The sequence below is a fragment of the Hyperolius riggenbachi genome, chromosome 5 (assembly GCF_040937935.1).
Source record: "Hyperolius riggenbachi isolate aHypRig1 chromosome 5, aHypRig1.pri, whole genome shotgun sequence".
Lineage (NCBI taxonomy): Eukaryota > Metazoa > Chordata > Amphibia > Anura > Hyperoliidae > Hyperolius > Hyperolius riggenbachi.
The window spans coordinates 142,415,264-142,430,063 of NC_090650.1; the positions used below are offsets into that span (position 1 = coordinate 142,415,264).

The window sequence follows — 14,800 nt, forward strand, 5'->3', positions numbered from 1 at the left end:
ATATCAGTGCATTAGGGGACATCTCCTATTACCCTCTGTCACAATTTTGCCGCTCCTCGCCGCATTAAAAGTGGTTAAAAACAGTTTTAAAAAGTTTGTTTATAAACAAACAAAATGGCCACCAAAACAGGAAGTAGGTTGATGTACAGTATGTCCACACATAGAAAATACATCCATACACAAGCAGGCTGTATACACCCTTCCTTTTTAATCTCAAGAGATCATTTGTGTGTTTCTTTCCCTCTGCAGCTATCTTCCACTGAAGTGTCAGGCTGTTTCTTCCTGCAGAGTGCAGACAGCTCTGCCTGTATGTAATTCCTCAGTATGTGAAAGCCCAGCCAGCTCAGAGGAGGATTTATCCAGCTTGTAAAAGATAATAGAGCAGAGAGAAGCTGCACTAATCTAAATAACACACAGCAGTGTGCAGAGAGGGGCCTGGAGGGGGGAGATGCATCACAGAACCACAACACTGAAGAACTTGGCAGCCTTCCAGACACAGGCTGTCAAGTCTGACAAGAGAAAGATAAGTTGATTTATTACAGAGATGGTGATAGTAGAATGTGCTGCAGTAAGCCAGAGCACATTAGACTAGATTTTGGAACTTGTAGGATGGAAGAAAACCGGATTAAATTTTTGTTACGGAGTCTCTTTAAGAGTCGCATAGCAATACGGGTTGCAGAGGTCTCAATCTCACCGGGGCCCCGTAGGGCCCTCCCTCACCCGCAGTATTAGCTCTTTATTGGTCCTGTGCTGACCTCCAGCTGCCCTTGGAGGTCGGTAAATTACCGCAGCCCATTAAGCGGTAGAGTAGAACAGTGTCTCGATTCTCTCTTTGCCCTGCAGAAATGACTCACACAGACAGCTCTCTGGCTCTCTCCACTGGTGACTCAAACAGACTTCGGCTCTCTGCACTTTGCATTCATCAAAACTGTCAGAGCTGTCGGTAACTTGTTAACGCCTCACTAGAGGTGTCGGTAACTACCGCCAGGCTTACCGCTTGTTGCAGGCTTTATGAATTGACATTTGCTGACAATTTACTGACATGTGTTGGCGGTAACTACAGCCAAGTCGGTAATTTATCTCCCTGGACGGTAATGTCAGCTTTTCATGCAGTAACAGCCTTTATGAATTGACACTTTGCTAAGTGGTCGGGAAAGTCTGCTGTTTTCAGTATTACCGCATGAGGTAATGCTTTATGAATCGAGGCCTATGTTGTCCTTGGCAGGTTTTGGTGACCCGTATCAATTGTTTATGTATAGAGAGTGCTTCGGGCCCATGTAAAACTTGCACCAGGGCCCATAGCTCCTTAGCTACGCCACTGCCTATCAATCTCACTTGGAATTCAATTTGGATACTTATTGATTCCTATCCTATGCAGAAAACTCAATTTTGATAGATTTTAGTGAAAACCTTTGAGCATCAATTGAATCACAAGTGTTGTACTGCTTGATTCAGTGCAACGCTATAGAACATCTACTCTCCCCCTCATGCATAGATTTTCCAACATGTCCGATCAGACCTTCAATAAAGCACACAAAATCAGTCGAAAGTGAATCGATCGCATATGTTGGAGCAGTAGATAAAGCAAATTGATTCAAAGTGACTAAATTGACCAGAAATGAAACAAAAAAAATGATGAATGTATGGCCTAGCTTTTTAGTCAGCAGGCACCGCTTGTTCTCTGTTCAAGTCGCAAAACATGTCAATCCGTGAAAAGTGCCACATCAAATTAACAAGGTTTTTATGACACAAAGTTCATTTTGCAAGTATTTAGCTGTAAAATAGATACCCATCAGGAAAGAGGTACAATATATCACAACAGACAAGCTGACTTTTTGCGGGTCGTCTTATCTGTGGATGATATCCCCCTGGTGACATGTTAGGGGCCCCTATATGTGAAGTGCGCTACTGTGCGTGCTTCCGCATGTATATGTGGATATGTATATGTACACCGCTGGTAAGCTGGGTGCAGGGTGAGCCAAATCCTGGCTCACCCTGAGCCAAATGAGTCGTCGCAACTTGGAGGGAGATGTAATTCAGGGTCAGATGATCGCCGGAACCCTGGATTACCCTTGTACACCTCACGCAGTATATCATGACTGCTATGGAGTGCCTAGTTTCAGCACTGGGACTTTGGTATAGCTACCTGTCTTTGCTCACGTTTGCATCCTGGGGGGAGGAGGGTGGCACAGCGGGGGAGAGCTTATATGTGAGTATATACGATAAATATTGACTTCTTATGGATGTCCGTGAAAAGGCTACTGGACTCAGAATGAGCACAGCAGCTTGTGTTCTATGCCACACAGTATCAGTATATTTTTCCACCCATAGTTGGCCATTTAAAAAGGTATACAAAACCTCTGATGGGGCAATTTACGGACTAATCATTAAGAGTGTGGCCCGGGGTACAATCAGTGACCTGATAATAGGAAAAGTCCCTGACATATAATCACTAGATCCTGATGAGGCTTCTGGAATAAAATCCCACTGAGGCCGCCCGGTGATGTGTCGGTGAGAGTGGCAGGCATACAGACAGATGAACTGCAGTGAGGGCACAACAGGGCTGTGTGTATTGTGGCAAGTTCCAAGTGCTCAATGTGCTCAAAGCTGTAGTAAAGGCTTGTACAAACAAAGGGTAGAGCAAGAAAGCTTGGCACTATTGAACATTTATTGCCAAAAACATGTAAATGCATCATGCAAATCCATGAGCACTACAAGCCTCAGAAGAAGCTAGTCTATAGCGAAACGGTTGCCAGGGCATGCACCTTTTTGTGCCCACTACCATCACCCTGCCGCCGCCATAAATGCTGCATTTACTTGTGTCTATTATGGATTTGCACAATGCAGTAGTGCCAAGCTTTCCTGCTCCATCCTTCATTTCCTGATGATGTGTTCTGGAGGGCTACTGCCATAGGAGGAAGTAAGTGGCTGTCAGTCAGAGAAGTAGAGTTTTTGAAAAGACATAAAGGCTGTGTCACAGTAGTCACAGCTACCACAAACACATCCCATTCAAAACAACTAACTGCTGTGGTTTTTTCACAATGTTAGTGGCTGGTTGCTATCACTGGAAACAGAGTTTTTCAGCAAATAAAAGTACAGTATATTAGTTTTACTGATTGATATTTCAGCGGTCATGAATGGTCTTAAAAGGTGCTAGGCTGAGTAGCTTGATTTGCAGGGTTCTGTTGATATTTACTGACTAGTGAGAATGCCAGCAATGAAATCAGATACGCGTGATGAGGAAACACTTGTGGCGTTTGATCACATGAAGGTTACGTTTCGTTTTTACCCTTACTTTTATTTCTTACTTGATGCTGCATGCTAGTTGTTTACATTTCCACGTACCATTATTTTAGCTGGTTAGGATTTTATTTGTATGGCGCAAATGCTGTCAAACAACACTATAAATTATAAGCTATAGTTATGTCTGTACCACAATGCAGAAATATCATCCTCATGCATCATTCATAATCATCGGTTATTATGTATAATGACAGTATCTTAAATGGTGCTGTGCTGCTTGCTTTAGCTGCTGTAGTATTCACTGGTTTTGCTAGTTAAAAAAAAACCCAAAAAAAACAAAAACAAAAACATTTGTTCTATAGCACACTCTCAGAGTCAGTCTTGACCAACCCACCATTCATCTCATTTCAATATAGTCCTTCCTCTCCCTTAGGCAGAATATACAATAAATGAGTAAACTGTGCTGAAGCACAGATTTTCTGCTGTTTACACCTATCATTGCTTATGGCTGAGGGCAGCGACAATCAACAGTGCTGTTTAACAGTGCTGGCTGAGCAAGTATCATTCTGTTGCTTGGTGGGTACCAAACGTAATAGGCGGGCACAAGATTTAGATGGGATAGGGAGGGCCAGGTTACCATGGTTGCACAAACCACTATGCCAGTAGCTGCCAGCTGAATATGAAATGGATTTGTTAAGGGTTGGGCCAGTGAGGGATGCACACCCTAAGAACATAGTTAATGCTCTCCTGTACAGAAGAAGGTTACATTCGCTAGTGGTTTGGGAGACTGAGGGTGAAGGCCTGGAATGAACTCAACCAGAATGAATCAGAAGCAAAAGTACGGCATGAAACTGGGATGGACGTTTGGAAAATTCAGGTTGATGCCCATGCACAGACCACTATGCCATCAATAGTGATTGCCAAAGTTCTAGTGGTGCAGTTTTTCCAGCCGAATGGTGAACATGTTTGGGCCCATTCACAAACACTCACAAACGGGGAATATCTGTTTATTCTGCATATTTGCAAGTGAACACATGTTCGCTCACATACAGTGCTGCCCATAATTATTCATACCCCTTGCAAATTTGGGCTTAAAGTTACTTTTATTCAACCAGGAAGTCATTTTTTTATGGGAAATTACATAGGTATCTTCCAAAAGATAATAAGACGATGTACAAGGGGCATAATTGTGGGAAAAAAACATTTATCAGCTTTTATTTAGATTTGAGCAAAAAGTATCTAGTCCAAAATTATTCATACCCTTCACAAACTGTCACGGTCTGTGGGAAAATCCAAATTTCTATACCATTCCAAATAGTCCAAGCTGTTCTAAAGCATCCTAATTGGGAACAGCTGTTTTAATCAACTCAACAGGTGAAAAACAGCAGCTCTCTGCAGTTGGTGTGTGGACAGTCATGGCTAAAACAGAGGAGCTCAGTGAGGACCTGCAGCTGCGCATTGTGGCTGCTCACAAGTCAGGAAAGGGCTACAAGGACATTTCTAAATGTTTTCAAGTTTCAGTGTCTACAGTGCAAAGTATTATTAAAGGTATTCCAAACTGTGGAAAATCTCGGAGGATGTGGTCAGAAGCCAAACGTGACACCTTTGCTGACCAGGAGGACAGTGAAAGAGGTGAAAAAGAATCAAAGGCTCACCGCAGAGCAGCCGCCGCCGAGTCACATGTGAGAGAATCACGAGCAGGAGAGAGATGCACGGCGGCGGCTGCTCTGCGGTGGCGGCGCTGGAAGTGTGTAGATGTACTCCGCTCCCGCTCTCTCTCCGTGTCAGCTGTTTGGGGTGAGAAGATATCGCACCTGGGGGGGTCGGACAGACATCGGCTCTTGCGGGGGGGGGGCTGACAGACATCGGCACCTGGTCCTGGGGGGGGAGAGGGGGTCAGGCAGACATCGGCACCTAGTCCTGGAGGGGAGAGGGGGGGGTCGGGCAGACATAGGCATGCTCTGCAGTATCTGTTATGCGGCTTTGCGTCCTCCTTAGGAGCTTGGAGAAAAGACTGAATGATAGCCACACAGTAAAAAAATTAGATTGCTTTTTAACTTCAGCATTGCCCTTTTGGCTCCCTTACAAACTATTTAACACATTGCAATAGAGATTTAAATTTGATTTTTTTGGGCTAACAGTTACTCTTTAAAGGAATACTATCGATTCACATATTTTTTTCAATTGACACAGGAATTGTTTTGGAAGTGCTGCTAAGTACTGGTGTATACATTTTAGTAGCAACTTCTTTGTTTACTGTTATCAAAATACATTCAAACTTTACTGATGCCAAAACTGAGGGCTGACTGAGCCATGAGGAGAGGGGAAATTCCCCTCACACTTGATCAGTTAACTCAATGGCCTCGATTCATAAAGCATTCCCGCATGCGGAAATGCTGAAAACAGATGACTTTACCGACAATTAAGCAAAATGTGTATTCATAAAGGCTGTTTCCGCATGAAAAGCCGACATTCGCGAGCAGAGCGATAAATCACCGCCTTGTGCGGTGATTATGTTATTAAAAGTAACAAAATGCCCATTCATAAAAATTACCGCAAGCGGTATGCGGCCGGGGATTACCACTACCTCGGGATGTAGCGATAACCATGCGGAATACTAGCAAGTGAATGGGACAGACCTCCCAAGCAGCAGCACAGTGAGCAGCGCACGGAGGGACTCCGGCAGCTTCCTACATTTCCGCATGCCTTCTGCCCACGTACCGCCAGCCTAGAGCGGGAGATCTCCGCTCTGTTATCGCAACTCACAAAATTTTATGAATGACCACCCAGAAGTGTGGAATACCGTGCGCGGAGTTTTCCCGCACGGATTTCATTAACCACACACACTTTTATGAATCGAGGCCTATGTGTAGCTCTGTGTGTGACAGAGAAGAGAGCTCCCAACAGCTGCAGCTCCCGTGTCCTGTGTTTCTGACTGACCTGTCTGAAGAGAGCAGAGGAAATGTAACTAATTGTCACAGCTTTTTCATACTGTTTTTGCTTTCAGAGTTTGATATGTTTGATATTTGCTTTCTGTAGTCTGATATGGAACTCTGGCTGTGCTTTGAAGCAGACACCCCTTCTGCAATTGATTTGTCCCAATACAGCTAAATCCTACCCTCAATAAATTACAGCTTTTGCCTCTGATATTTAACATGAAAAGTAGGAAAATGTTTACACAGCTACTTAGACATTATTTGTACATTGTCATTTTAGAACACTTGGGTATCGATAGTATTCCTTTAAGCACAAGGCCCAATGCCAACACATGTGAACATGTGTGAACCACCATCCTAGTCAGGCAGCTGGTGGCTGAATATGAATTGGGTTGGTCATGGGGAAGGTCAAAGTAAACTAATGAGTGATGGAATAGAGTAGAAAGGCCACTAGAGGTTAGGAGCAGGGTCACTTGTCTCTAAAATGGAACTTTAATGTGCCGACAATCTAATCTGGAATACTTGTTTTGTTTTATACAGAAGAGTGTATACAGTACATTATTCCAACAGCTAAACTATTCACCCTATAAGAGAATGAAGAGCCAGGAGACAGGACAGGAAAAAATATCATCAATTTCCCTTTATGGTTAATTGTGAGTACAAAGAAATACAGTCCCCTGTGCTGTAGAGCTTATACAATATTTGATACTTCATGTGTGGCTGCTCGGTCAGCCTGACAAAGGGGCTTTGTGTCTTGGAAAGTTTGTATGATGTGTATGATTAACCACATTCACCCACAGTAACTTTTTGACTACAAACACTCTTTTTCATCTTTTACACTGATAAAGCTAGCCATAAACATGCGAGGGCAGGCGTATATGCAAATGCCACCTTTAGGGTATGATGGCAGCTCCGCTCTGTGCTGTAGAGAATGCAGTGAGCAGATCCCAGAAAAAGACTTAGCACGGAAAATCAAAGACCATCTTTAAACAGTTCAAAAGTATCCAATCCATATACAAGTGAAGTATTACTTGTACTTGTACTACTCAGCTACAGTTTCATTGGCTGTTTGGAGAAATGCAGACGCTAATTTGCTTTTCATTACTCCGTTCTATTGTGTTATGTTTGGTGTCACTTGAAATATTTTACAGTTGAAAAAAAGAGAGTAACACAAAGACCTGTAGTAAAAACAATTATCTATGTTTAAAAGCCTATCTGGATACCACTGATGGTTTTCTAGGCCAGAGTACAACTCTAAAGATTGGTATTTGAATTTATTTTCCTCAATATTCATAGCAAATAACAATCTTCCTCCCTAAAAAGAGTTACAAAGTACGAGCAAGCTCATGATGAACCAGAACTCTTAGGAATGTGCAAGGGGCTACAAAGGACCAAAAAGCCCTCTTACTAAAATCTTATGGAAAACAAAAGTGTGCCTTCTTAAAACATAAGGTATTTGCAATTATTCAGTTTGGAGTGAGCATATGATGTCTCCCATGATGCATCACTGTTGAATATGCAAATCATACTTTGTTGTCCCTGTAAGCTAACCACACCTCTATTACCACTGGAATGCAATGATGTGTCATCTTGTTAATTGTACAGAGCCACAATAATCCAACAGGCATACTGACTGTTTCAGATTAGTTGATCCTCATCAGTGCATGGCATGAATTAATGTGGCTTTCTGGGGTAGGATTTGAAGCACTCAGAGTTATAGAGTACCCAGCAAGCTCATGGTGAACCAGAACTTTTAGGAGTGTGTATTAGGGGCTACATAAATAGAGGCGAGGGGGGATCCAGAAAATAACTCTAGAACTGTGCGATCCTAGATACAAAAAATAGTGATTATCTTGAATAATCCCACCTCTCTGATAAATACCTTTAGAAACCAGAGAATGCTAACAGGCATAAAGCTGTTACCTAGTCTGACCATAGCCCGTCATATGGGATAGAGATCATGTTTGGTCTTCAGGCACTTTAAAATATGAACAGGTTGAACAGGGTTACAAATAACAAAAGAATTTTCTCTCTGCTGACAGAATGGATAAAGGGCAAGGATATAGGTATGTGACCTAAAGCATTTGGAACAAATCACATGTACTGGCTGAGGGATTGGCTATGTGTTATGGGGAGGCCTGCCTATACTTCTTATACTGGGTACACACACAATACAATTTTCTGACAGATTTAAGGCCCATACACACATCGGACTTTTGCAAACGACGGGTCGTTTGAACGTCCCGTCGTTCAGTCGTCTGCACGCGAAATCGGGCGTGTACAGACTGTCGTTCGAATGATAAGACTGAGTTTGAGTGATCCGCCGGGTGGATCGCTCAAACTTAGTCTTATCACCCGAACGACAGTCTGCACACACGCCCGATTTCGCGTGCGGACGGCTGAACGACGGGACGTTCAAACGACCCGTCGTTCGCAAAAGTCCGACATGTGTATGGGCCTTTACTGTCAAGTTGATTATTTTCAACAGGTCCGATCTAATTTCCCATCCATTTTCCGAGAAGTGAATGGAAAATCGATTGGAAATCAGGACGGACCTGTATGAAATAATCGATCTGTCAGTAAATCTGTCAGAAAATTGTATCGCGTGTAATTAGCATAATACCATGCGTTCTTAGGTTTGCTTTGGTACAGAAATTAAGCTGACCATATGCTAGAAGGCCAGGGAAACATTCACTATCTCCCTGCTATTGACTACTTTTTCTGGTCTACCACATTGCACCAGTCAATAATAGATGTAATCTAAACTAACATTGGTTGTACCACCAACACTGCCAGCTTTGTTGTGCTTAATGCAGTACAAAACTATACAACCAGCGACCATACTGTATGTTGCTCCTGTTCACAGGTGCCTCACACATCTGCCTGCTCGATTGCAAGAAAGGAACATTGTTAAAATGGTCAAACATTGATCGAGAGGACCTTCATTATTCATGGGTTTTCATCATATTCAATGTCTTTTGATCAAATCTAAGTTCTGATAGTAAAAATGTAATATAATGCATGAAAAAATGTCCTAACTGGTTTAGAAAACTGGCCCATTTTCTTTAGGAACAGGAAAAGTTAGGACATAACTTCAGTCATTTTTTTTTTACACTTGGCTAGAGCAGGGCTTTTCAACCTTTTCACTAATTGTACCACTTTTATCACCTACATCTTCAAGTATCACCAGTGCACCTGCGCAGTAGAGCAGACCCGATCGGGCTCAGCTGTAGTAGCCACCAGAGTTTGAGCGGAGAGCAGCTACTGCACATGGAGATCTTTGGGGGGTCCCAGTGCTGGATTCCCTCTACTGAGGACAGGGGAAGCCTTTTTAGGATTCAGAGGCTTCCCCCTCTGGAGGCAAGTACCCCCAGGGTAACTTTTTTCTTACAGGTACACTTTGAGAAATGGGGGGGCATATGGAGAAGAAGGCATCAATGGGGAAAAGGAGTAAAATTAAATTGCTAGCCCACAGATGGCCAATAATTATAGCCTTTCCAGTTCCTCAATCCCCCCCTTGCATCAATATAGGCAGCCTCTCACCACCAGAGAGCTGGGCAGTGACTCACCACAAAGTTAGGCTCCCCCTCACTCACTCCTCACTGTGCTGCCCTGCAGAATAGTTCAGACCTCAGATCAGCGGTAATAGAGCCACAGTGAAGAGACAGCCAGGCGAACGGTGCACAGTGATTGTGCATATACTTCAAATACAGGATCTGAGGTGTAAAGTAAGCCGCAGGGCAGCACAGTGAGGAGTGAGTATGGGGGAACCAAAATTTGTGGAGATAGGATGGAACCAAGACAAATGGTAGGTGGGCAATAAAGTGGCAGGCAAACCTGGTGTGTACCAACTAGCCCACAGCAAAGTACCACCAGTGGTACGCGTACCACAGGCTGAAAAGCCCTGCGCTAGAGAAGGGTAAGTTTAGAACATTTGTTACTTCTGCCTGTGTTGATGTTGGTTAGAATTGCCCATGTGACACCAATTGCTCTAGGGTAGTGCAGAGGTGTCACAGGGAAAGCAAGTGAAGGACAGAAATAACTACCAAAGGTTCTACCTGTGCTGCATTCTACATAAAAGTTTTATTCATTGCTGTTTGCATGCACAGAAGGTGAGGCCATTTTTCCTGAGTGTAGACTAGGCCAGAAATAATGACAGAGCCTGACACTTTTCTACTTCTACTGTTGGTCTGTAAGGTTAGATGCCAACAAGTTGGCAATATAGCAACTGTGGCTGTCACGGTGAAAAAGCACAATTTTTCAAACATTGAAAAACCCATGATCGTCATCAGCATTTTTAAAATGGCAAAACTTTTGAACTGTTCACAGGGTGCTGTGGTTAAAGAGTACTGTGAGTGGATGAATGAAATTTTTATGATGGCCTAGTATGGTAACTGTGGGGAGCACAAGCCACAGATGTGAGAGGTGAACAGTGACTATGCAGGAAGACACACTTCCTGGGCTACATTATCCACAAGGCTAGGGCCTAGCGGCTAGCTAGTGGCCAGGAACTTGCCTGCCATCTCCTCTGAGCCATTGTCTCCACTTCACTTTATCAAACAGGTCAGGTGGCAAACAGAGGGAAGGCAAAGTAGCCACCTTGCCAAGGGCCCCATTTTACTTTAATCTGTTTCTAGACACCACCATGGAGCAACTCACCAACCAAGGGCTTCTAAGTGTGTGTCAGAAACAAAATTGCAATTGCTCCTGTGGGATCGCCTCCATTGACTGTCACTAGCCTAGCACTTTTGGAATCACTGTTGATTCCAAAGCATGGCTGAGACAGTACCTGTGAGTCTCAGCCCTAAACAGAAGTTGAGAAAGATTGTGAATTTGTATTGATTAAGGCAATATTGATTCCTCATTGTTCTGGGCTGTCTTAGCCCAGATAGAGGAGCCACACAGGAAAAGTTTTTAGGTTTGGTATGATTCGCCTGGCTGCTTTTGCCAATGCAAACTTTAATCCTGGAACTGCCGCTCGAAGGCCAGAGTGTCAGCTGCTCAGGCATCGGATCTCCGCATCGGGACACCAGGGCAGACCATACACGAACATTGTGCCTCCAGGCCTCCTGCCCCCTCTGCTGCCAGTGTCATTGCTGATCACAGGACTACTGCCGTGCTGCCACTGTGGAAACCAGAAGAACCAAGTGCTGCCGATGTTCCTGGGGAGTCCAGAGGACCGCGCACTGCCACTGCTGGGTGCCCAGAGGGCATTGGGATGCTGGCGCCACGCTCATGTTGTGTGGTCTAACTGCTGCTGATCCACCAGCAGCAGCCACCAAGGAGGTATGTCCCAGTCGCCCATCAGCTGCCCTGAACGTGGGGGCCAGGGGCTGCTCTCTGGCTGGTCACACGCATTCCGGCCAGGGCTACAGCTGCCTGCCCATCCAGTAATGCAGCTATGCTCCTCCATTACCGCCAGTCTGTCCCCACGGCCCCTGCACATCCCAGCCAGGGCCACAGCTGCCTGCCCATCCATCCTTCATGGCAGTCATGCTCATCCACTAGGCCTGAAAGATAAATCGATTTTAAATCGAAATCGCGATCACTAAGATCACAATTTCGGAATCGTCAAAGCAGCGAGTATCGTGATGACGTCATTTCAGCATAGGGGAAGATTGAAGAAGTGGTTTCATACTTCCCCCTAGTCCCGTCGAGTGCAGCGCGCAGCATCGGCAATGTTGGACATACCTTCCGCACAAACCCAACACTGTCTGTCCTCTATTGTTGTCTGCCGGCTCATGTGCACGGCATACTTCCTGGTTCCTGTATGTCACAAGACATACAGGAAGTATGCCCTGCATTAGATCCTGCAGGAGAAGTGGATAGACAGGCATCTTTGGACTTGTGCTGGAAGGTATATCCAGACCAGCACTGCCGCAGCTTGGGGGGACAGAAAGAGACCCAGAGCTGGTACACAGAAAAACAGGGGACACAAAGTGGGCACAAAAAGAGACAGGCGGTGCACAAAGAGCGACGGGGACAGAGAGACACGGGGAACAAAGCTTGATTTGAAGGAAATCGTGAATCGAATCGAAATCGTGATTTCAGACAGAAATCGCTCAATTCAATTTTTTCCTAAAATCGTTCAGGCCTATCATCCACCCACCGGCTGCCCCCCCCCCCCTCAGCAGCTGTACACCGGCAATCACATAGGGACAAAGACAACACGGACCAGCAGCCGCAGTCCCATCGCAGTCAAAAGCCAGCCAATTCAGGACACTTAACGGACAGGTCACGCCACAATCCCAGGGGACTCACTTCACTGTTCTACACCTCATCTATTTCTTTATCTCTCTCTCTCTCTCTCTCTCTCTTTTCCCCATGATAGACCAGGGGCATCTGATTCATCTGAGCAATCATTCGCTGGCTTCCAATCCAATTCTGCATCAAGTTAAACTGCTGTCCAACTGGACAGCAGGTTGTCACCTGGGTATGCTTCACTGTCTGGTGCACAAAGACGTTATTCGGGCGCCGCATGACTGAATGGCTGCTGCTTGGAGTTCTCCTTCGGGCATGATTGGGGGGAATCAATTCCTAGATTCAATGTAAAATTTTTCAACATCATTTTATGTATGTTCCGGCCCCCCATCAGTCTGAAATATGTTGACCCGACCCTTGACCGAAAAAGTTTGGGGACCCTTGATAAAATAACACTGAACAGCAATTTTCTACTGTTTAAACACATGGGCAAACATAAACACATGGGCAAAGATAAACATGCAAAATAACATGTGTTGCATTCAAGTTTTATGATATCATGGTGGTCATGGAGGTGCCTGACTACGGCATGCAATCTGAGTGCCACATCTCTGTGTTTAGGGGTGTAGCAATAGGAAATGCAGAGGTTGTGACTGTACCTGGACACATGGATGAGCAGGAATACCTAAAGGCCCACTTTCAGCCATTGCATAAGGTCTTCATTGGAGCTAAAATGGTAATAATCACCTGTATACATGTATTCCATAGCGGCAATCAATAAACAGTTTCCTTTCCCCTGCCTTAGTCTCCATCACACCGCTGGAGTCTACAGAAAGTATAAATATGGCGCTGTGGCCCATTCTACTTCACTATCTACATTTTATCAAAACATTTAACAAACATTAATTTTCTTACTAAACAACAAGTACTAAACAACCATCAAAAGTTGCTCCAAAAGTATCAGTTTAAGGTCTCTTGCACACTACATGCGATTACGATTTGTTATATGTCCGATTTTTTATTCCGATTAAAAAAAAAAGTAGCAGCTTGCAGTACGTGTTTTAGTCGGAATCAAAAATCGGATCAGATTAAAAAATCGGAATCGCACGTAGTGTGCCAGAGGCCTAAAAATGTGGTCATAATCAAGATTGCCAACCTATGCTTCTCTCTGGTCACTGTCCAATTAACAAAACCGAGTAACAACTGCCTGACAGTGTTTGCCACCACAAATGTAGCAGAGTTTAACATTTTAGCAATATTCCTATTAAAGTTTGTTCTAGTTATTACACACTTATTCAATTAAGTGAAACATTTCATAAGTACCATATATAGTTAATCTAAGCTTGATGATAAAAACGTACATACACTGACATTATTATTGTAAAGATATGATGTAAAAGTAGATTGATACACAGACCGACGTACAAGGGGAGAGTAAAGACAAATGGATCTATTAATCTCATTAATCTTACCAGCATTCTGTCTATGTCCTGGTGTCCTCCACCCGTGTGTTAGAGGGGTAAATCCAATGTTGGCTGATGCCAGTGGACAGTATAGCCTCTTCTACTCTGGCAGAAATGAGAGAGACGCAAGAGGAAGGAATATGCAGTAAATAAGGCCTCTCTGTACAAGGCCTGCCTGGAAGGCAGATGAGGCCTGTGATCTCATGGTCACAGCTATACTCCTCCCATTGGATTGTCAGTAGCAACTCCCACAATTACCATAAGGCAAGCCCACAGCTCGCAAGTGGCTCAAATGACAATACATCCGAGCTTCTCTCAGGGCATGAGCAGCTCAGTGACGTTCCTCCAGGCTCTTTTCTTCGTAAATGTCTGACTGTATTCTCACGTTGCCTTTGGTGTCCTGGCACAGCTGTGGATACTCTGCATCATGTTATCAGAATAGCTGCATTGTATTATGTTAACATCCGGTCTCATTAATCTTTTTGTTATGCACCAGCGACGTTTTATAACTTTGTCTATTGTAACAGCAGCTGATTATATTAATACTGTGACATTAACCACTTGAGGACCGTGGGCTTTACCCCCCTTAAAGATAACCTAAAGTAAAAAAAAAAAAAATGAGATTAACTCACCTGGGGCTTCCCTCAGCCCCCTGCAGACGATCGGTGCCCTCGCAGCTCCGCTCCGATGGCCCAGGACCCGCCGGCGAACACTTCCGGTTTGGCCGTCACCGGCCGACAGGCATGGGAACGCGAGTGATTGTTCGCGTTCCCAGCCTATATATCACCCCCTATGCCGCTATTGCGGCAGCAGCATAGGGGGCGATATACAGGCTGGGAACGCGAACAATCACTCGCGTTCCCATGCATGTCGGCCGGTGACGGCGAAACCGGAAGTCGTCGCCGGCGGGTCCAGAAGCATCGGACCGGAGCTGCGAGGGCACCGATCGTCTGCAGG

The 14,800-nt window shown here is 44.6% G+C and overlaps 1 protein-coding gene across 1 annotated transcript in view; it reads right to left on the reverse strand.

Moving 5' to 3' along the window:
- CUL1 (cullin 1) overlaps window positions 1-14,074 on the reverse strand; it is a 143,820-nt gene extending 129,746 nt beyond the window's left edge. The window contains exon 1 of the mRNA XM_068236336.1: window positions 13,853-14,074. The gene's annotated coding sequence lies outside the window, so the exon portion shown is untranslated. The remainder of the gene's footprint in view (window positions 1-13,852) is intronic.
- Between the last annotated feature and the right edge of the window lie 726 nt (window positions 14,075-14,800).